At 40.9% G+C, this 24,689-nt stretch overlaps 1 pseudogene; it reads right to left on the bottom strand.

Annotated features, from left to right (window-relative positions):
• LOC110165653 (complement C3-like) overlaps positions 1-24,689 on the bottom strand; it is a 31,459-nt pseudogene that overhangs the window by 2,941 nt on the left and 3,829 nt on the right.

Genomic DNA, 24,689 nt, shown 5'->3' with positions numbered 1-24,689 from the left:
CTGTGCAGTCAAAACATGTCTCGTAAAGCTCTTCACCTCTGTGTTGACTCTGGCCTCACTGCAGTGGATCTTGGCTTCCTTCGCTTCAGCCAAAGCGATCAAGACGAACGCCGTGAGGGTCACTGGGGGTCATCACCACGGAGACCGCCCTAAAAAAAAACAATCATAAAACAACTGATTAGACATTTAAGTGATTATAGTGCAGAGATGGACTAGCAGAGAAGAAGGTCAGATGATGTAAAGGAGAGGGTCAAGGGGTGCAGACGAGAGGCTCAGATGGAGCAGAGGATGCAGAGAAGCTCGGATGGAGCCGAGGAACAAGGAGCAAGGAGCAAGGAGCAGAGGAGAGAGTCAGAGGAGCCGAGGAGAGGGTCAGATGGAGGAGAGGGTCAGATGGAGGAGAGGGTCAGATGGAGGAGGAGGATGGAGATGGAGAGAGGAGGAGAGGGTCAGATGGAGGAGAGGGTCAGATGGAGGAGAGGAGCAGATGGAGGAGAGGGTCAGATGGAGGAGAGGGTCAGATGGAGGAGAGGAGCAGATGGAGGAGAGGAGCAGAGGAGAGGGTCAGATGGAGCTGAGGATGCAGAGAAGCTCAGATGGAGCCGAGGTACGAGGAGAGGGTCAGAGGATGGTGAGGGTGCCATGGGTGCAGTACCGTCATGGTGGTGCTGTAGACCGGGTTCTCCTCTATGAACACACTACGCTCTGGCTTGTGTCGGTGTTGGAGCAGATACAGTAGAGGCTCACACACCTGCTGCTCCTCCACTCCTATGATGGAGTGAGCCATGGAGAAGACCTTCACCACAAACGCAGTGATCCTGAAACACAAGAGGAGTCAGAGAAGTGCAAACTGAGCAAAGCACGTCTAACCACAGAACAATCAATTCCCTGATCATACTGAGATATGTTTTTAAAAATGAAAGTAAGAGCCCAAGTAAAGCAGCATAGTATTTCTGTTGTTGGGGTTAATGTGTGGAATAAGTTTTGACTTGAGAACACCAAGACACTTTAAAAACATATATAAGAGAGAGAAATATTACAAAAATATATATGTTGAAAGTGAAGTCTGATAGCAGCAAGTGAACAGCTTGATTTTTAGTGGACTATTCCCTTTATGTGTATTATTTATCTGAACAAATACAGTGTAACTGAAAAAAGGAGGAAAAGATCAGAAACAGAAAAAATTACAAAAAGTATAAAGAAGTACTGTTTTAAGTATAATTGTTAAGGATCTGGGTCCACTACGGTGGACACTTTTTTTTTTACTACATTTGAGAGCAGGCATCTGTACTCACCGCATTTCTCAAAAGGACAAAAAAGTACAAATATTTTTTGACATTTGTGGAGACATCCTGCTTAAAATGATGAGTTCAAGCCTCAACTTTGACCAAAATATAGGCCTATAAATCCAAATAACCAGGAAAATTCAAACATTCTGAATGATAAAGTTAAAAGGGGATATTAACTGCTAACACATCAAATATTTAAATCACCATGTTACCTTACATTATTTTGAAAATGATATATTTGTGAACATGTTTTATAAGTTTAATGTATAAGTTTCATAACACAACTGAATCTACTGCACATTGCATTAGGTTTGTGAAGTTGTAGCGTGTTGTTTTGTATCATGTTTTGTATATTTATGGAGAATTGTCCTGTGGGAGAGTGGGTGACGTAGGCTTGTGGGTGGAGCCTTGGACAGAACCTTACAGTTAACCTCAAGGAGGAATTGAATAGGGCCCAGGAGAGATCGCTAGATTATTTGATGTGGGAACATTACAACATGGTAGAATGCTTAAAAAAAAAAAAAGTACATTTAGCATAATACCCCCTATTAAGTTATTGTTTAGTGTTTAGTGTTTACATTTAGAGATATTTGTGGAAAACAATGTATGCAATTTGTCACTATTATTATTACTATTATTATTTTTTATTATTATTTCTTTTAGTTTTATTTTTGTGACCGATTAAACTGATAATGTTGACTCGTGCAGTTGTGGACAGTACCATGTGCTTGCCCCTTGCTTCCTGTAGGGGGGTATGAGCCGTCACTCCTCCTGTTAGGCCAGCTGATTGCTGTAGCCTGAAAATAAAAAGGGCAAGAATTATGAATTATTTATGCTTCGAGGTCTTAAAACAGTTTAATTATGAATTTATTTTGTGTCATATTGGTTCCATAAACCAGGACGCAGGGCTCATTCACTGTGGTAAAGATTTAAAGTGGAACTGAATATGGTACTAAATCCACTTTTGTTTTGCTCTCAGCTGTGTATTAGTGTTGTCACAATGCAAAAATTTAAACTTGATTTCGATACTAAGGAACAAACTCATTACCTGACACCGATTGGAATACCAAGATGATATGATAATAAAAACACTTTATTTAGACCAGGGTATCCCCAGGTTTGACTATTCCAAATTTAAGACTTTTTAAAGCCCTTTTAAGACCACTTAAATGAAATTAAGACCAACATTGCACCCATGATGCAGGCGAAAACACCAGATCCAATTCTTAGACTACGTTTACACTGAAATGAATCCGTGTATCACTGTATCGCCGTATCGGAAAAGATCTGCATCCAGACTCGTCCTTTCTGTGTCTGCAAGTCTTCCATATGCGCACAGCCGTGAGCATATTGGTTTAAGTTTTACAGAAACTAAATTTAAAATCGCATGGCTAATTTGCATAAAGATAAAAAAACAGCTCTTTCCATATGCGCTGATGCAGTTCAACTTCTGTTGGACTAAAGGACGAATAGTGGAATATGAGTGTTCTCCCTGTGACAGAGGAGTGTTCTGCTGATAGTGAGTCTGCTCTGTGATTTTATTCCTTTGGAGATGGTTCATGTTAAACTTTTCAGAGATTATACGTCTGCTGGTCGTACGCACAGACCATATAAATGAATGGACATATATTGTAGCCTCTTAGTGTTTTGGCGATGAATTACTTCACGGTGCACAGACCTACATCAGTGTTTTCAGGCATCCACACAGTGCCGGATCAGTGTGGACAAAACACTGCATCCACAACGAAAACAACTCCAATACGTACAAGTGTAGACGGGGCCAATAATGACCAACCAACTACAGGTAATATATCTAGAATTTCCAAACTTCCCCATGATCCATCTAATCTTCTAGTCTTCCTCCACTCTACTGATCATTTACTCATTGCCGCCGGCACCAGAAACCAAAGAATTGTTTGCACATACTCCAAATTAGGTGTTCATTCCTGTTAAATGATTTGAGATTGGTTGAGTAAACAAAAATAGGCTAATGAAATTTAAGATCTTTGTGAAAAAATAAGACTTGGACAAGAGAATTTAAGACTTTTTAAGGCCTTAATTTAGGAACATGAAATTTAAGACCTTTTGAAGACTTTTAACACTCCGCAGCTGCCCTGTAGACAGTAGAATGTGATTTTCAACATTAAATGGTAGTGCTTTCTTTTCTATTCCCATGTGGCCTTATATCTGTGTAATCCCCATAGACTGTATATAAAAATGGACATAGCTAACATGCTGTTCGCCACTTTCCAAACAGGAAGAAGCATGAGGACACTTCCGGCTCATTCTGACCCTGTCTCCCATTGACCTGAAAAAGGAATATTATCCCCACTTGCTCTGTAACTGCTGCTGTGAGCCTCATCATTTTGGTCTTAAAATGTTCATATTAACCCACTCTACATTCCTAATATGGAACTCACTCCAAATTCGCCCCTATAACTGTCAGCCTCGGTACGTTTTATTTGACTGGTGCTGAATGCTGTGAGCGACGTCACACTGCCTTAGTCCACTTCTTTATACACACTTACTGTACTGTATATATTGTTTTACCTTTTCGTATGAAGCCGAGCGCCTCGTCTTTGCGGTGTGCGCCCACTCTCCCCCAGTCGTCCGTCCTCTCCAGGTACAGGAAGGCGATGGTGGGCAGAGACATGGAGGCCAGGTTCTGCTCCAACACAGCCCCAGGCATCCGGATCAGAGCTGCCAGAGAGTCCGGGTTCAGGGAGTTATCCAGACTGTCTGCGAGCACGTTGCCTGGGAGAGAGGAGAGGGTTAGACCAGGACTAAAGCAGGACTAAAGCAGGACGAAAGCAGGACTAAAGCAGGAACAAACCCAGGACCAACCCAGGACTTTTCCAAGATTAATACAGGACTAAACCAAATCCAAACTAGGACTTATTCAGGACTAAATTAAGACTAAAATCAGGACTAAACCAGGAGTACCCCAGGATGAAGTCAGGTCCAAAATGCTTTACAAATGCTGCGTCAGACCTCGGACGTTGATGAAGGTTTCTGGGACCGAGTTTGGCACCACAGAGTCCAGATCGATCTTCCCCATCCGCAACGGTCTGAGTGCCTACAACAGAACAACAAAAAACAGAACAACAGCACAACATAACAATAACAAAACAACAACAGAACAACAAAAGACAAAACAACAAAACAACAAAATAGAGAACAATAAAACAACACAACAGAACAACAAAAGACAAAACAACAAATCAACAACACAACAGAACAACAAAAGACAAAACAACAAACCAACAACACAACAGAACAACAAAAGAACAAAACAACAGAACAACAAAACCGAATACCAAATTAACAAAACAACAACACAACAACAAAAAACAGAAGAACAGAACAGTTGAGTTATAACAGTGACAGAACTCCTGAGTTTAAAGTGAACCACACGTGAAGAAGAATCAAAATGAACAGACCTCCTTCAGCTGCAGGGTTCAGCACCACACTCCACACTTTGGTCTTCTGCACTCCCTCCATCTGACAGAACCACAGGCACACGTTTCAAATCACCAAAAACTATTCACAACTAAACTACAACTTATACTACAACTTTTAAGTACTGCTAGATGTAATACTCGCAGTGGTAGTACATTAGTAACAGTAGCATGTAGTAGCAGCAGAAGTAGGACAAATATAAAGACATGTTAAGAATGCATTCAGGTAATAGTATTAGTAGTAGAAGTAGAAGTAGAAGTAGTAGTAGTAGTAGTAGTTTAATTGTACATGAGTGCTGGTGGCATAGTAGTAGTAGCAGTAGTAGTAGCAGTAGTAGTAGTAGCAGTAGTAGTAGTAGTAGTAGTAGTTTAGTTGTGCATGAGTGTTGGTGTAGTAGTAGTAGTAGTAGTAGTAGTAGTTAGTGGTGGTGGTGGTAGTAGTAGTAGTGCATGATTGCTGGTGGTGTAGTAGTAGTAGTAGTAGTAGTAGTAGTAGTAGTAGTAGTAGTAGTAGTAGTAGTTGTGCATGTAGTGTTGGTGTAGTAGTAGTAGTTGTGCATAAGTGTTGGTGTAGTAGTAGTTGTTACATGAGCAGTAGTAGTAGCAACAGTAGAAATAGTAGTAGTAGTAGTAGTAGTAGTAGTAGTAGTAGTAGTAGTAGTAGTAGTAGTAGTAGTAGTAGTAGTATTTCATCCCTCACCACCACACGTAGGTTCTTCTGGACACCGTCGGTCATCATCATGTCTTTGGTGACCACTATCACCTCGAGGGGCAGGTGTCCCACAGCCAGAGGCACCACAGTGAAGGGCAGAACCACAGAGGAACCAGACTCCACCAACACCTCCTGAACGAAGCTGTCCCTGAACGCAACACTGCACATCTGCTCTGTCCTCTTCAGAGTCACACGCACCTAACACACAGAAGGACCAGGAACCAGGACTGAACCAGGACTGAACACCAGGACTGGACCAGGACTGAACCAGGACTGAACCAGGACTGAACCAGGACTGGACTGGACCAGGACTGGACTGGACCAGGACTGGACCCTGAGGACTGGACCAGGACTGGACCAGGACTGGACCAGGACTGGACCAGGACTGGACCAGGACTGGACCAGGACTGGACCAGGGTGTAATCAGGACAGAACCACAACTGAACCAGGGTTGAACCAGGACTAGCGTGACCAAATGTCAGTTTTTCCCAGGACATGTCAGTTTTTTTGCGTCCTGTCCTGAGCATCTGGGTTTTTGTTTTTTAAATGATGGAAATGTCCGGCTTTTCATTACCGTTCATTGGGACCATTAAATTGGGCATCTCTCGTAGCTCTCTGTTCACTCAGATGGAGCGAGCAGACACAAACAGTCGGTCTGTCTGCAACATGCCGAAGCGCAAATGCGCATTTAACAATGATTTGAACAAGAAATTCTCAATTTTCCATCGAGGTAGGGACAAGTGGGAGGTCATGTGCACAGGTTGCGAGGTGAGAGTAGTTCAATGTGAAGGCCCCACCCCCGGTAAACTGTCTGGGTTTTCACAAATGGAAATATGGTCACCCTAAACCAGGACTGAACCGAGACTAAACGAGAACTGACTTTAGACTAAACCAGGAACCAGAACTATTTATATAGTTTTTAAAACCTTGCCTTGATGAAATGAAAACTTTTTAAATGAAGGACCCCAGGTACAGCTAAAGGGAACCCTAACATTTATTAGGGGACCCTAATAAATAAAGAATAAACAATGAATCAAGACTGAAGCAGGACTAAACCTGTTCTAAACCAGGACTGAACCGGGATTAAACCAGGAATAAACCAGGACTGAACCCAGTCTAAACCAGGACTGAACTGGGATTAAACCAGGAATAAACCAGGACTAAAGAAGGTCTAAACCAGGACTAGTTGCAGACCTCTCTGTTGTCAGGGGAGTAGTTGTAGACCACGGCTCGGATCTGCACTTGTTCATTTCGGGCGACAGAGTACGGCAGCTTCAGATCCACAAAGAGGGGCTTCCAGGCTCGGACATTATAAGGCTCTGCCACACAGAAGCCTGCAGCGAAAAACAAGAGACCGTGTCAGACATTATGTATAAATAGAAATAGAACAGAATAGAATAGAAAGCCTTTATTGTGATTATACAGTAGACCTGAAGCACCTGCCAGAAGGCAAGAGTTTGAACAGGTGGAGTCCAGGGTGTGTATTGTCTTTAATGATTTTCCTCACTCTGCTGAGACAGAGGGAGTTGTATAATGTGGTTAAGGAAGGCAGAGGGCAGCCAATAATGTCCTGTGCAGTGTTGGTCACTCTCTGCAGACACTTCCTGTCAGTCTCTGTGCAGTGAGAGTGCCACACTGTCACAGCAGAGGTCAGAAGGTGACCAATGGTGGAACGATAGAAGGTCACCAGCAGACTTGTGTTTAGTTGCTCCTTCCTTAGCACCCTCAGAATAAACAAGAGGACTGAGGAAGTGTGACGTCACCCATAGAGTTCAGCTCGTGTCAATTGGAGCTCACGAGGCTAGCACATATAGCAGCTAATCTAGAGCCAAAATCCATGTTTAAAATCCAAGCGTATGTATCATAGCAACAAAGGTTGAAGGTAATGCCCCTTCCTGCTGTTTGACAGGAAGCAGGTGCTTAGGCACGCACTGTCAATCAAACGTGTGCCAGGGGATCAGATTTTTAAATCTGATTTGAGCTCACCCCGGTCCTCAGTCTGCCCCTGCCTGTCGCTGCACATAATTGATCTGTTATTAAGGTTCATATGTTTATTTATGATGAATTGGGAAATAAAAACACAAAGAATATGTAGAGTGGTTAATATCAACGATTTTAAGACAAATTCTCTGACAGCAGCAGTTACAGAGAGAGGGGCCACGGTTGTTCAGTAGAAAGTGAATTGAGCAGAGTCAATGGAAGCAACAGGTTAGCTATGTCAGTTTATATAGTCTGTGGTATGATGACTTCTTGGACTGATGTGAGAAGTCTTCCTCCAGATGAACGTTCTAAAACAAAAGATATGGTCACTGACTTTTGAAAAGCTGCTCTCAATCAGGATCCAACTATAAAAAGTCAACCTGGAGTCTGTGAGCACTACAAATATCTTGCAACTGTTTGAAAAAAATACCTTAGAGCCCGATTGTGAAGCCCCAGAGCTTGTTTTTGTAAACGGAAACTGTCATCCTTCCAAATGACAAAACCTTGTTAAAAATGTTTTATAGTTATTTTATCATACCTGTTTTATTGTAGATTTTGTTTGTTTCATGGTTTTGTAACTTGTCTCTTAAAAACAGAAACTCCCTGAATCAGGTGTGAAATGGGCAAATAAGCTGATTGGGCAGTCTCAGCTTTATCCTGCTTTTCTCTATTTGAGGCAGGAGCAGAGGCTGACAGGGGTCAGTTTAAAAGATGACTCCACTTCTGAATAATGCTTTCATTGTTTTCCATGAGGGCAGAGGTTTAAATAGCTCTCTGTAAACAGAAGCACCTTTGTTCCAGCAGTCATTTTGCCCTGAACAAGTGATTAAACTGTATTATATTGATCTTATTTATGCTTCCTTTGCACATGGGGCATATTTGTATTCTTCTATTTAATGTATTGTTCCTAAAGGGTTTTTAGTTCTTTTTGCCATAGTCAAGCAGAAGTTTGTTAATGCCCCTATATAAAAATGTATGCAGATGTGTGTATGTGTAAATAAATGAAGCTGACTCAACTGCCAAATCAAAAATGTGACCTGTTAATACCAGTACAGTAACCTTTTTTGAACTGTTGAACCTATGAAACTCAAGGTCTTCTGCACTCCCCTCCATCTGACAGAACATTCACAGAGCACACGTTTCAAATCACCAAAAACTCTTTTCACAACTAACCACTACAACTTATACTACAACAAAATTACTATAAGTACTGCTAGATGTACTACTCGCAGTGGTAGTACATCAGTAACAGTAGCATGTAGTAGCGGCAGACGTAGGACAAATATAAAGACATGTTAATAATGCATTCAGGTCATTTATAATGCCAGATTGACATAGCACATCATCAATCAGTGGTGCTGGTGCAGGAGTGTTGGTGGTGTAGTAGTCGTAGTAGTCGTAGTAGTCGTAGTAGTCGTAGTAGTCGTAGTAGTTCGTAGTAGTAGTCAGTCTAGTAGTTTAATTGTGCATGAATGCTGGTGTATAGTAAGTAGTATAGTATTAGTAGTAGTAGTAGTAGTAGTAGTAGTAGTAGTAGTCGTAGTAGTCACAGTAGTAGTAGTCACAGTAGTAGTAGTAGTAGTAGTAGTAGTAGTAGTGGTAATAGTTATAGTTTAGTTTAGTTGTGCATGCGTGTTGGTGTAGTAGTAGTAGTAGTAGTAGTAGTAGAAGTAGTAGTAGTAGTTTAATTGTGCATGAGTGCTGGTGGTATAGTAGTAGTAGTAGTAGTAGTAGTAGTAGTAGTAGTAGTAGTAGTAGTAGTAGTAGTAGCAGTAGTTGTAGTTTAGTTGTGCATGCATGTTGTTGGTGTAGTAGTACTAGTAGTATTAGCAGTAGTTTAATTGTGCATGAGTGATGGTGGTGTAGTAGTAGTAGTAGTAGTAGTAGCTGTAAAGTAGTTGTGCATAGTTTAGTTGTGCATGCGTGTTGGTGTAGTAGAAGTAGTGGTAGTAGTAGTAGTAGTAGCTGTAGTTGTAGTTTAGTTGTGCATGCATGTTGTTGGTGTAGTAGTAGTAATAGTAGTAGTATTAGTAGTAGTTTAATTGTGCATGAGTGCTGGTGGTATAGTAGTAGTAGTAGTAGTAGTAGCTGTACAGTAGTTGTACGTAGTTTAGTTGTGCATGCGTGTTGGTGTAGTAGTAGTAATAGTAGAAGTTTAATTGTGCATGAGTGCTGGTGGTATAGTAGCAGAAGTAGTAGTAGTAGTGGTAGTGTTAGTAGTAGTTGTAGTTTAGTTGTGCATGCGTGTTGGTGTAGTAGTAGTAGTAGTAGTAGTAGTAGTAGTAGTAGTAGTAGTAGTTTAATTGTGCATGAGTGCTGGTGGTATAGTAGCAGAAGTAGTAGTAGTAGTAGTAGTAGTACATGTGTGTTGGTGTAGTAGTCGTAGTAGTAATAGTAGTTTTAAAATTCACTTTTATTTGAATGGTTCAACATAGCCTCATAATGATTGATTCAAATTTGTGTATTGTTGATCAGTGTTAAATAGTCCATTAATGAGACTGTTCATATGTTTAATGTTAATGATGCTTAGAAATGTGGATTGTACAAAAATATAATCACAAATTAAAGTTAAATCTATAGTTTTTGTGTGTTTGTTACATTTACATGAGTGATTTAACTGTTATGTAGTTACAACATCTGCACATTAGTAGAGCACATCGTATTTTCATTATTTCACATCATTTAAACTGTCAGTGTCAGTAAACGTTATATGTACAGGGCTTTATAATAAAGTCTGTTTTTCACAAATATCTCCAAGAAACCTTTGTGATGATATTAGAAGTAAACCAGATGTCCAGATATTGCAGAATTAAGGCAAAATCTACACAGTCTATCTATACCCTAATGTTTAATGTGATTCATTTTAAACTAAATCATTGTCTATAATTTCCTTTAATGAAAAAAAATCTCCAAAAGTGACTTGGTACCATTCATTACTGCTGATCCACCTCTGTCAAAATGGCGTCCCAGTCAAGCTGGTAAAATGTGGTTTCGTTTGTTGTAAATACAGTGAATAAATCCAGACCTGTTTGAGCCGAGGTGCTGATGGCCATGATGCCCCACTCTGTGATACTGTCAGGCAGGGGGCGCTCTACAGTCACAGAGGACAGCCTGAGGAGAAGAGACCGGGGTTAGACCAGAACCAGGACTAAACAGGGCTAAACTAGGGCTAAACCAGGACTAAGTCAGAACTGAGTCGGGACAAAACCAGGACTAAATAGACTAGAATAGAATACAAATAGAATAGAAAGTCTTTACTGTCATTATACATAGTGTAATGAGATGCAGAGCTGCTCCATCAAAGGGCAAAAAAACCCCAAACAAATGAACCGTTCTCAGTGTAAACTTGAGTTTAGAATGGTGACAGCTTTGGGAAAGAAGCTGTCTCTAAGTCTCTTTGAACCAAAACTAAAAACATAAACCAAACTGAACTAGTTTTAAACCTAGACTAAACCAAGACTAAACTGTTCCTACCCTGTGCTGTGGTCCGATTTGGAGGGCACAGGCAGGTCCTCCCAGAGCCACGACTCCTGGAACTTAGACCTGAGATCCACCATGGTCTCGTCCAAGTCCTCGTCCTCCCAGTCCTCCTCATACAGATCTTCTTGTTGCGTAGGTGTGTCTGTTCGTGCCTCCCCAATTGAACCATGCTCCCCCCTCAACGGTGGTTCCCTTGGCCTTCCTAAATCTGCAGTCCTGACAGGCATCTCCAGGACACGGGAGTAAACTCTCACTCGGTCCTCTCCGATAGTCAAAAGATTAGAAAATTAGACACTAATCAATATAAAACTAATATTGAAACAAAATAATTCAGCAGGTATTGATACTAAAAAAGTGACTTTCAACTACACATTCACCTGCACGGACCAGGACTCATCGAGACTGAATCAAGACTAAACCAGGACAGAACTGGGACTAAACCAGGACTAAATCAGAAATGAATCAGGACTGAACCAAGACTAAAACTTAACTGAACCGGGACTAAACCGGGACTAAACCAAAACTGAACCAGGACACCCTCTGGCTGTACTTACCAAACCGGCCCCTGAAGGGAATTATTTTCAATCTTGTGGTGGGGGTGGGGGTGGTGGTGGTTGTGATGAAGCTGGGCATGGCAGTGGGCATGTGGGGGTCGATGGGCTCACCCCGGTACTTGCCACAGCAGTGTCTGAAAGCCCGGATACACTCCACTCCCTCTGAGATGTACAGGGACCTCCGTGTGCATGAGTACCGCATCGGAATGTCCCTAAGACCATCCACACAACAGCGGCGCAACAGCTCATCTTTGTACTCCCGTTCTACAGAGGAGGCACCAGGGTTAGACCAGGACTAGACCAGGACTAGATCAGGACTAGATCAGGACTAGATCAGGATTAGACCATGAGTAGACTAGACCAGAGAGAGACCAGGGAGAGACCAGGGAGAGACCAGGATTAGACCAGGACTAGATTAGAATTAGACCAGGACTAGATCAGGATTAGACCAGGAGTAGACTAGACCAGAGAGAGACCAGGGAGAGACCAGGGAGAGACCAGGATTAGACCAGGACTAGATCAGGATTAGACCAGGAGTAGACTAGACCAGAGAGAGACCAGGGAGAGACCAGGGAGAGACCAGGATTAGACCAGGACTAGATCAGGATTAGACCAGGAGTAGACTAGACCAGAGAGAGACCAGGGAGAGACCAGGGAGAGACCAGGATTAGACCAGGACTAGATTAGGATTAGACCAGGACTAGATCAGGATTAGAAAAGGACTAGACAAGGGAGCGACCAGAGGGATACCAGGGTTTAGACCAGGACTAAATCAGGACTAGATCAGGGCCAAACCAGCACTAGACCAGGAATAAACCAAAACTAAAAAGGGTTAACCTCGGACTAAACCAGGACTTGAACAGGACTAACTCAGGGTTAGTCTAGGAAAGGGGTGTCAAACATACAGCCCGGGGGCCGGATCCGGCCCGCCAAGACCTTTAATCTGGCCCTCAGCTGATTTTGTACTAAAATATTTTAATTATATTTTCTATTAAAATTTTGGTAATTTTCCGCAGTGTTTAACACAGCAGCGTCTCCAGCATCTCTGTGCGTGGCCCCTCCCACCAGAGCAGCACAAATCAAGACTTGTCTCTTTCCAAACGCTCTTAAAAGATGATTGTTTTGACACCGAGTGCAGGATTTTCCAAGAAAAATGGTCTGATTCCTATTTGCATACAAGTTCATGTTTAAATGTTAAAATTGCATTTTTCTTAAAGTGTTGTTGGCACAGCCATCGAGGTAAGAGAAAGAGTACAGACGGATAAATTCGGAGGACAAAATCAAGTAATGACATGGAGTTAGTTTGGCCTGCATGCACTCACTTAATGGAGGTGAGCTGCTGCCATTTATTGATTGCACACCGGTGCGTAACCACACCCACACCCCAAAAGTGGGTCACGGAGTCAATTAAGGACATCCAAGTACTTAACATAAAGTTTCAGGTGGTTCAAAATATTATAATATTTTGTATAAGAAAGAGTTCATCAATTTAAAAAGATTTCTGTAATAGATTTGTGTTTCTCTGCACAAATATTTGAACTTATTGTTATTTTTGGGGTTTATATGCCATAAGTTTTCTGATCCGGCCCCTTTGGATCAAAGTAGGTTGGATACGACCCCCGAACCAAAATAAGTTTGACACCCCTGATGTAGTACTAAACCAGGAGTAAACCAAGAATTAACCAGACTAAGACCAGGACAAAACCAGGCCTAGAACAGGACTTCATATGTTTCACTTAGTACTTACCAAGTGCAGCTTTGCGCTCTACGAGATCAGCAGAGCGTCCTCCACCTGGAGCTGCGTGGGCACTGCAGCGCTGTGGACAAAAGCACATGCATGTTTATTTATTTACTGATTCTGGAGTGAGCAGAAGTACAGGAGAGGGAGTTAAGCTTGTGTCAGCCGGACTTTGTCTGAAGTCAGTCCTGAAACGGCCGTTTGAGAAGAAGAGCAGTCCAGCATCTGAGAAGACTCCTCTGGCACTGGCCCCTCCCCCACGTGAACAACCCAGGTCCCCCCTCTGCAGCACGCCCCACACCTGCACACAGTATGTACAACAACCTGTTAGTCCTGGTGTAGTCCTGGAGTAGTTCTGGTTTAGTAGCAGGAGCAGTAGTAGTATTAGTAGTAGAAGTAATAGTACCTTGCTCTGGGTGAGCCTGTCTCTCCGCAGCAGAAACACAGAGTTGTCCACAGCGACCAGGCTGACGGTGGAGCCGGGCTCTGCTTGTACTTGCAGGCGGAGCGTCTTCCCAGGCATGAGGTCAGTGGGTGTCCCCTGTGGTCCCACACTCAGCTGGAGGACACAACAGTGGGGTTACAACTAGAGAACCAGGGTGCTTAAAAAAGTGTTAAGTGTACAGGCTGCAGTACGTTCTATCGATGCAATATCCCAATAAACCATTTCAGCCCTGGAACTGCCTTTGAAGCTTTTGTTTTACCCTTAAGTAAACTTAAGTTAAACTGATTCAACCCTTCAGTGCATCAGCAGATGTTAAAGATTTTCTATTGACATTCTCAACTGTACCAAAGGTGAGGCTGGGTACTTTTTTTGTATTTTTTATGTAAATGAATGCCTAATATTATTAAGAAAATACTGTTCAATCCTTGAATTACTTTATAACTGTGTTCATTTGTATTTTAAAAAATAGTACTTGATGTTCAGTTATAACTCCAAACAAAAGCACAAGCACATGTAAATGAACCAGAGCACAACTGATCCTCACTTGTATTGACATTCACTTTTGTTTTCGCTGCATACAGCACTTTATATTAAAGGCAGTGCTGGGAGCACGTGCTTTTTTGTTTTGATAAATCCTTTTACTCTTTTACTGCTTTAATCCATTATCCTGGAATTATGGATTAAAGCAGAATTATAATTATGGATAACTGACTGACATTTGAGAATTCTGGCAAAGTCTGCGAAGCAGTGTATGCACCGGCTCAATGATGCAGGCATTTAAAGCCAAGGAACCAAAAGCTGGCACTGAGAAAATGTTAATATTTCGGTACCAGTACTTACCGACCCTTTTCAGTCGGTTCCTACATGGAACCAAGTTTCAGTCCCCAGCCCTAACAAAAGTTAAAACTAATATTCAAAAATAAAAGCAACAATCTCAGACTGTTCTTAAGTATTGTAGAGTAAAACTACCACTAAACTACTACCACAAAACTAACTTAATGACATCACAAGGTGAAATGGAGCTTTTTGAACTGCAGACAGCCTAATAATCCAGGATTATTCAAACATGTGTGAATGAAACCCAACCCAGGTCTGTTTTAGATGAGGTAACAGCATTGGAACATGGAGATATAACAAGGATCCGTACCGTCCTCACACAGGACTCCTGCACCTCCACATAGATGGAGTCAGCCACCACCTCCTCCTCTATGGACCAGGGGAGTGAGTAGAACGCAACGACTCGAAAAGAGGGCATCATTTCTGGGGTAACACTGAGCTGTATCGCCACCACATGCTGGGAAAAGACTTCCAGTCGCTCTGATTTGATGATACTCCCTTTGTTCAGCACCTACACACAAAACACATGGTAAATCTGATACTGTTAATGTTATACCATAATATTGAGGGACAGAGAGAGGCAGGATTGAACAATAGGTTGTTTTCTTGAATTTGATGATGTCATTTCAGATGGAGGGAGTGTTCTACATGTGTGTAACCCAGGTGATTTTTACAGTTCTCTGTGCCTCTCTGCCTGTTTTACTATTCACTTTATTGCAGAAGTTGCAGTCATCGTTCGGGTTGTATTATCTTACATGGGGCTGCCGATCCTAACAGCAAATAAATTCAATACTGACTATAAAGCCACTGAGGGGGACACTGTGGAGGTTGTAGAGTTAGAAGTATTTGGGCTTACATCTCGACCACAGACTGGACTGGAAGGAGAATACAGATCAGCTCTACAGAAAGGGACAGAGCAGGCTGTACTTTCTCAGAAGGCTGAAGTTCTTTAACATCTGCCAGAAGCTCCTGCTCATGTTCTGCCAGACAGTTATCTCCAGTGTCCTCTTTAACACTGTGGTGGAGGAAATTTCAGGATCTACTACTACTACTACTACTACTACTACTACTGTTTTACACACCATACAGCTGTTACTACTGTTTTTACTACTTCTACTCCTCCTCAGTACTCACCATGTACGTGATGTGTTTGATGTGCTGCCGGTGCTCTGGCTTCTCCACGATCAAAGTGAAGCTGAGGCGCAGACTGTCTCCCACACTGACCCGGTGGCCCTCCCAAGAGATGTAGAGCAGATTCAGGGCTGCCCTGTATGTCATGTAGGACCTCAGCCGGAGCACTGTGCGGGCCTGCTGCTCCGGCCTCAGACCTGGCTGCACCGTCTCTGCCTGCACACAATTGATGAACAAACATGGTGACAGAGACATACTTCAGACTATTTTAGCGTCAATACAGATTATTTAGTTTGTGAAAAAAGTGCAGAGAGGAGAGATTTGTGCATTTGTGGACAGGGAAGATGTCTGTCCTTTCTTTCAACTGGATATAACTAATTTTTTGACTCATTCAAACAGTCATGACGTTCCAAATTTGATTTAGGTCTGAGGTTGGAGTTGTAAAAAGGAGAGAGATGATAACTGAGCCCTCCATTACTGTTCAAAGATGGATTGTCTTTCCTAAAACTAAAACTGCCTATATCACTTTAATCTTTTATTTTCTTTGGCTAAGTTCTTCTACCAAAGAATCACAATCACAATGACTGTCAGAAAAAACACAATTACAATCAATTACAATCACAATTAGACAGATTCACATTTCAGAACATGTTTGTACAGATCTAAACTACAGGGTTAGCAGATTGTATACAGAATAACACAGGAGATTTAATTGTTTGTGGAGGAAATTATGATAAAAATGTCTTTCAAATTTTGCTCATTGCATTAAAATTACAATTCATCTTGCAGCCCGAGTACAGATACATTTAAATAAAGAAATGTGTTCTGACCGTGATGACTTGCACGTTCCTGTCTTTGGGCATGTTGATACTGGTGCGAGTGGAGCCTCCACTGACCACTAGTGGAGTGTCCTGGAATGACAGCTTCACTTGGACATTTTGGACCGGAGAGTTGTCATGGTGCCTCACATCCACCTGCACAGTTACAATCACAATTTACCTTCAAGATTCAAGGGCCCATATTATACTACTTTCTGATCTATGTTATAATGTTGTTTAGTCATCAGAAACATACTCATTCCCACAAACTGCTACTTAACTGATGTAAAACTATGATAACCAAGTCAGAATTACAAAACCATGAATGCCTCGCACATGCACTTTAAGCCTGATGTGGACTTGTTTAAATCAAATCAAGAGGCAAGAGTCATTTCATTTCAAGTGGTCAAAGATCAGCTTGGCTCTTTAGAATTCACCGTGAGGTCGAGGGGCAGGCCGGGTTTGAAGTACTTTGGAGCGTCTCGGAACGATAAAACAAACGGAGAAATGACGATCCGGATCCCGCTCTTCTCTGTCTCCACCAGATCACCGCCTGGAAACAGCACAGGGGACAGCAGTGAGGCATTATCATCACATCATTCTAACAGTGAGTTCAGTTCATACTTTACATTAGTACCTTTATTTATGTATGTTTTTATTGTCCGGAGATGACAGAACTACCAAATTACTGAAATGTTTGAAGTTAAACCCATCCAGACACAGGGAGAACATGCAAACTCCACACAGAAAAGCCCAGGAGTCGATCCTGGAACCTTCTTGCTGTGAAGTGTGAGTGCTAGCCGCTCAGACACCATGGTACAGGTACTTTAGTGTAATATAGCGCCCCCTGGCTGAAAGTAGTGTTCCTGTTTAAATTACATGATCTGTTTGTGCAGTGGTTTTGTAATGTCTTTGTAGCAGTGATGAAATAGTTGCAGGTCTAAAGTTTATGACAACAAACAAAACCCTGAGTCCAGTTCCTGGCAGCAGTGAGAATTAACAACAACAAATACACAAAGTCACGTGGAACATGTCTGGACATGGACATTGGACAGCAGCAATGCTTAAAACCAGTCTGTCAATGATTTATAGACTTAGAGAAGTACATTTCGAAAACACAATACTGATCTAAAACGATTAAATGAAAGAAACAAATCCAATGACTTCTGTGTTAGAAAAGTGTGGTGTCCACTGGGAGTTCTCCTCACCGTAAACGTCATCACATCAAAGAGCCGCAGGCTGTGGGCCCCTCCTATGGATAGCTGCATATCACACTAGTGAGTAGGGGATTGTTTTTCATTTGTACCAAAATGCCACCGCAACACTGCTGAAACCTACGTGTATCACCGATTAAGAAACTAAAGTACATCACAGTGGGTGTGTGTAAAATGGGGGATTTGCAAAATGGCGTCTTGAAAATAAGAAAAAAAAACATTTGTGCACTTAAAAATCAGTGCACAAAAGATTTTTACAGAGGATTACTGAAACCAGCGTTTCAGTAATTTAAATATAACTTCAAGTATGGTTTTAATGTGAGAACAATTATCTGACATGGTTAAAAGCTCTAAAAAGTCCATTTTGTGTAATGTGTTCTTTAGTACAGTACAGTGAAAGCTGAGTACCTGAGAGAGTGAGCACTGAGGCCTTGACGTAGATGGACTTTCCCACTAAACTCCTGATGTTTGGGTACTCTGCCTTCAGGTCATTCAGGGTCAGAGACACTGTCCCTCCATCCAGCTGAAAGAGGACAAAACTATGATTAATTCTGTTAACAAGAGCTGACAGATGTCAGTAGCATCAGTCAGAGATGGGGACTTTCATGTCATGACTTGGACTCAAGTCAGTCATTATTTTGAGACTTGAGACTTAATTTGATAAAATGCTTTGTCCAGCTGTAAAGTTTTTAAAGTGCTTTATAAATAAAGTTGCTATGGTACAGTGTGGTATGAAGATGAGTTGATATTTTTAGAAACTCAAACATGTCCCTCCCCACTCATCTGTTTGTTACCAGAGATGTAACAAAAACTGAAATACTGCAACATCGAGTATTTAAATGGTTTGGATTTTTGGATTATGGCTGTAATGATTCACCTTAATGTCTGGGATCAAACCTACAATTCTATTAGTCTCTCCAGACTATTACAGTAAATAAATACTGCACCATGACATTAGGATTTGGATATTGTTACATCCATATTTGTTACATGACTCTTAAAGCAGGAAAGTTTAGTTTAAAAATCAAAGAAATTGCTAAAATTCAAGCTGTATTCAGTACATTTTTAAAGACTTGAAATGACCTGATGCTCAAAGCAGAAAACTTGGACTTGAGGGCCACTGACTCGGGCCACTTTGACTCAAGACTTGGACGTGCCTGTCTTTGACTCAAGACTTGACTTGCCAGTGTTTTATTCAAGACTTGACTCAGACATGAAGTCAAAGACTTGAGATTTACTTGAGAGTTGCAAAACAAAGATTTGGTATCAATCTTTACCTCTGCATCAGTAAATTGTTTTCATGTTTTTGTACTTTCAGATGGCGGTTTACAGGTACAGAGTTCATTATTACAACAGCTCCATTTGCCGTGTGACTTCTGTATTATTTTTACACCAAAATAAGAAACTGCATGGATGGATACATGCATTTTAAAGACTTACATTGGTGACCTGCTTCATGGCTCTCAGACGGATCTTCTCTTTCTCATGTTTCACTCCAAACATGACATAAGCGTAAGCTTTCCCTGCACAGGCTGACCGTACAGGTACCTGACACACACACGTTTAAAGAGGGGGGATTAACTGCTAACACACAACATATTTACATCACCATGTTACCTTTTATTGTTGAAAATTGTATAAAACATATTAACATGAATCCCCCTTCCTTTGCTCCCCATGCAAAGTCACTTCCCCTTCATCAGGTTTGTCCAGTGGCTGTGTACAGTTTTGTGTCATGTTTGTGTATATTTAAGTTGAATTGTGGTGTGGTTGGGTGACGTTGGCTTGTGCGCGGAGCACAGCACAGAATCTTACAGCTGACCAGAAGGAGGGTTTGAATATGGCCCAGGAGAGATCACTGAAATACTCAAACATGCATGGATGACTCTAAAACCTCTTCAGGCATGTTTTTGATGAGGGACCATTATAACATGGAAGAAAGATTTAAACCAGGACTAAACCAGGACTAAACCAGAACTAAACCAGTACTAAACCAGTACTAAACCAGAACTAAACCAGGACTAAACCAGAACTCAACCAGGACTAAACCAGGACTAAATCAGGACTAAACCAGGACTAAACCAGTAGTCTCATACCTGGCTGTGATGGTTATGACCAGTTCATTGTCGTCGATGCTGAAGAAAGGTTTCTGTGGAGTGAGGGTCACGTTGAACGCAGGAAGCACTGAAAGAGAGAGAGCACAGGGTTTAGTGCAGGTTTGGTTCTGGATCGGCCCTGCTTAAGTCTTTGTTTAGTCTTGGTTTGGTTTTGATTTAACTTAATTTTTGTGTTATTTTAAAGAAGACTTATCATGCTTTGTCTGCTTTATAGTTATAATCTCTCACACCCCTGGATCTTTATATTATAATATGGACATTTTAAATCCAGTGGAGATGAAAACGGGAGTTAATCTGCAAAATGGCGTCTTGAAAATAAGCATTTAAAGAAAATTTAAACATGCACGAATCGCCTCAAATAAAACTTCCAGAGGGTCATTGAGAAGAAACTACTATAACATGATTAAAAGCTCTGAAAAGCTGCAGAATAGGTCTGATTTAAAACATGTTATTGTACTTTTGGCAGTGACAGAAGACTTACCGTATTTCTTGACCTCAAACGTAGAGTTGAACGTATTCTGCTCCCAGTGGTCAAACTTTGCTGTCACCGTCCACATGCCTTCTCTTCAAAAACAAAACAAGACGTCTGTGTAGTTCTTAATCAGTTCATCTCAAAACATGATATTGATGAGATTAAAATCTTAAATCTCCTCTACACTAAAGGTGAAAAGTTTTAGAACACCCATATTTTCCCAGTTATTTATTGCATTTCAAGTCGTGCAAGTCCAATGAAGAGTTTGAAATGGTACAAAGGTAAGAACTGAACAGACAGAGGTAAAAAAAAAAGATAAAAGCTACAAAACACAAGTCCAAGCTCTTCCAAAACCACCTCAGGAAAAAAGAACAAGATGGTAAAACTTGAAAACCTGGAGTGTCCAGCACAGTGTCCAGACTTAAACCCCATCGAGCCCTACAAATGCTACACATTTATGGAACTTCTGCAACAGATTTGGGAAGAACTTTCAGAACAATATTTGATTTCTGTTGTAAAAAGAACGAGCCATGAGTGTGTTCAGCTGTTCTATCTGCCAAAGGTGAACACTTTGATCAATCACAAGTTTAGAATATGTTTTGGTCAAGAGTAAACAGTAAAAAACTGGAAAAAGTGTGGTGTTCTAAAACTTCTGACCAGTAGTGTATGTAATTTTTTAGTGGGTGCTTGTCGTCGTTGTGGATCTGTTATTTCTTTTCTTGTAATGTTACACAGTATGGAATATGTAGCTAGCTGTGATTTAAATGTCCTACATTACACAAAATGGACTCTTGTGAACTTTAAGCCATGTTCCAACAGTGTTACCTCATCAAAATCATACCTGGAGTTGTGTTTTGTTTCATTCACACATTTGAGAAACTCTGGATTATTAGTCTTTCTTCAGGGCTGAAATCATTCAAATGATTCTAGTGAAGGTGTATGGAGTTTAAAAACAAAGTGGAGCACTTCCTGTATTCAATCTCTACTGAACTAAAAGGAGCTGTTCACTTGAAAACTACCACTACATGACATCACAAGGTGGAACAGAGCATTTTAAGATTTGGAGATGTAGACAGACTAATAATCCAGAGTTACTCAAACATGTGTGAATGAAACAAAACACAACTCCAGGTATGATTTTGATGAGGTAACACTGTTGGAACATGGCTTAAAGTTCACAAGAGTCCATTTTGTGTAATGTAGGACCTTTAAAACACAGCATTATAACATTGCATGATAACATGGCTTAAAGCTTGCAAGAATCCATTATATTTTATATATTTTATATATATATGTGTGTGTGTATATATATATATATATATATATATATATATATATATATATGTGTGTGTGTGTGTGTGTGTGTATATATATATATATATATATATGTATATGTGTGTGTGTGTGTGTGTGTATATATATATATATATATATATATATATATATATATATATATATATATATATATATATATATATATATATATATATATATATATATATATATATATAACTGAAATAAATTGAAAAGATACATATATAACATATAAAAATAAAAACTGACTTGACGAGTTCTGTGAGGCTGAATGTGTCTTTAAAAATGCCGTTGGTGGCTCTCATTCTGGACGTTTGATAAACCGCAATACCATCAGGATTCTGTAAAACACAAGACACTCTCATTTGAACAGCAGCAGTTAAGAGGGATTTAACAATAAATTATTATTAGCAAAAGCAAAATCTCACAATATTATCACGGACACTCATAGACAAATATTTAGTAGATGTGACGTTTGATGCTCATACTATCATCCAAATAATCAGCTTTAACGTTAGAATGTCCACGTGCATATTCATATAAATGAGTTGAAATCTGACATAACTGAGGTATAAAGTGTGATCATCGTGTGCAAACAGCATCAAACCCACGTCTCTAATCCAAAGAAATATGTTGTAAAACTGGGGAGGTCAGGCTTTACTGGATTTGAAAAACCTAAGGTATCTTATATCGACGGGGTAGCATGAATTGACAGACGGCACTGTCGATGTAGGCTGCTGGGGGCTCATTTCAACGGGGCAGCCCATTCCAACAGAACACCAGGCACCTGTGATTGGTCATTTAAAGTGATGAATTTTGGAACTTATTTTTTTAAGTTAGGACACGGGTCATGGTTGAGGTTAGGGTTTGGTTTGGTTAAGGTTGGGTGTAGGTTAAGTTTAAGAACAGGATCATGTTAAGATAACATGTTACCACTGCAGCTACAGGTCTGTGATCATTTCCATCCCTCCTGACTCGACTATCTAGCACTAACTGCTCAGCAACTCAGTTCTTCCGGTGTGTAAAAGTGAAGATTTTGGAACCCCTGAGCTAGTCCCCTGTATTTTTTTCTACAGCAGTTGGCATTAGCCCACAGAAAAAGCTAATTGTGAATAATCCAGAGGATGGCAGCTGGTACTAACCAATCAAACATATTTATGTGACACCAGAGTCTTGTTTACAGTCAGTGGGCAACAGTAGCTCAGTTGGTAGAGCGTTGTCCACTGATCTAAAGGTTCAAATCCCACTCTCATGTTGAAAGATGAACAGGTTGGCACACGAATGCTGTCGTTGTGTCCTTGGGCAAGACATTTAACCCACCTCGCCCCCAGCGTCTGCATACACTGGTGTATGAGTGTGTGTATAAATGTGTGAGTGGTTCTTGGATGTAAAGAGCCTTGAGAACCTTGAAGGTGGAAAAGCGTTCTATAAAATGTGACCACCATCAGTGTTGAGTGTGTAAACTATTTGGTGTTTTCTTTTAGGTCATAATTAGTGTGTAAAAGTGACCTGTTGGCTAACACACTCAGTTCAGATTTCTGAATTTGTGACATGACAGAAAAATCATGAAATAAACATGTTCTATACTTTAACATGGGGTCTGGCTTCACTATTAATAAGTTTGTGCATTCCATTTGAAGTAACTCCAAGAGCAGCAAGTTGTAGCAACAAGCAGAGAGAGAATTAAACATCTAGAATGGACATTTACAGTGTTGTGTTTTGGGTTGCCTTTCATGGTTTGAAAAGCAGGTGGCCAGCTTTGACAGGATTTAGTCTAAATCTCCCAACAATGTCTGAATTCATCACAGCATAGTTAGAGTTGTAGAGTGAACAGTGGTGTTAGTTTGATCCCAGCTTTACCGAAGGACCTCACCTTGATGTCCACTGTGATGGTGCCTCCAAATGCCTTAAAAACCGGAGAAGAAACGAACGCTCTGAGACGAACTGTGAACACAAAATAAAAGTCAAAAATATCCACCTGAATCTTTGCTGTTATATTTGATTTAACTAAAATGACTGATTAACATTATTGTATAAAGAGTATTGCACAGCCTCTGTTCTGGGACCACTGTCATTTTCATTTCATTTGGAATGTAATTTGACATATAGATAGATATATTTTTAACCCTGCAGGACTAACCCAGAACTGAACCAAGACTGAACCTGAACTGAACCAGGGCTAAAACAAAAGTGAACCAGGGCAGTGTATGTGGACCTGTGTCTCCGGGGTTGTAGATGGGCTTGTCTGTCTGGATGAAGATGTAACCTTGATGAAATGAAACCATCACCAGTTGCTCCAGTGGCTCAAATCCTTCAAACGTCACTCGAAGGTACACAAACTTCTCCTTCTTCTCCTTGGGCTGCAGGTTTATCGACGGGACCTGCCAACACATTACAATAGACCTGTAGTTGACTAAAGACATGTGCTGCCCATTTATTAGTCGACTTAATGAGGGGGCGTGACAAAACTATTCAAATAACTATTCAAAACTATGACGAATCTCTATGTATCTGACCCACACTGCACTGTCATTGTTGTCATGGTCGTGGTTGGTTGTGGTTTATACATACTAAGAAGTGCAGCCTGTGCAGTTCAAATGGTACAAGTTAAGGACCATTGGATTGTGTGATTTGAGCGATCCTGGATGGAGCTAGCTATGCTAAAGAGCTGACTCTGAAATGCTACAGACTTTTACAACAATGTAATTGGCTTTCTACACCAAATATAGCAGAGAACGTTCCAGAGGGAAGGTCCCGTCTCATCACAAACTGAAACAAGAGAGCCTTAGAAGAGGACTTCTGTTGTCTCTAGAGCTCATCTGGCTCCCCCTGGAGGCTGTTGTGATGCTACAGGACACAGAGGAGGACATCTTTGTCCTGAGGACTGTTACTTCATGACTCTACCTGTTGAGCTGCACTGAGACATTTGTTTGACTTTTTCTGTTATTGTATATTACTGCTCCGAGTGCTTAAGATGAAGTGATTTTGATTGATTGACTGATTTATAAAAACAACTATTTCTGCAGAGAAAAGTATTAGGAAACACAAGAGTTACACATGTAACAAAGGTTTTTTGAATTTTGGATTACTGCCAGAGGCCGGTGTTTTGCACCTGGATATCTCCATGTGT

The sequence above is a fragment of the Boleophthalmus pectinirostris genome, unplaced genomic scaffold (assembly GCF_026225935.1).
Source record: "Boleophthalmus pectinirostris isolate CB_2022bp ecotype Guang Dong unplaced genomic scaffold, ASM2622593v1 HiC_scaffold_22, whole genome shotgun sequence".
Taxonomy (NCBI): domain Eukaryota; kingdom Metazoa; phylum Chordata; class Actinopteri; order Gobiiformes; family Gobiidae; genus Boleophthalmus; species Boleophthalmus pectinirostris.
Note: the sequence above shows the minus strand (reverse complement) of the source record. Positions and strands in the feature narration are given on the sequence as shown.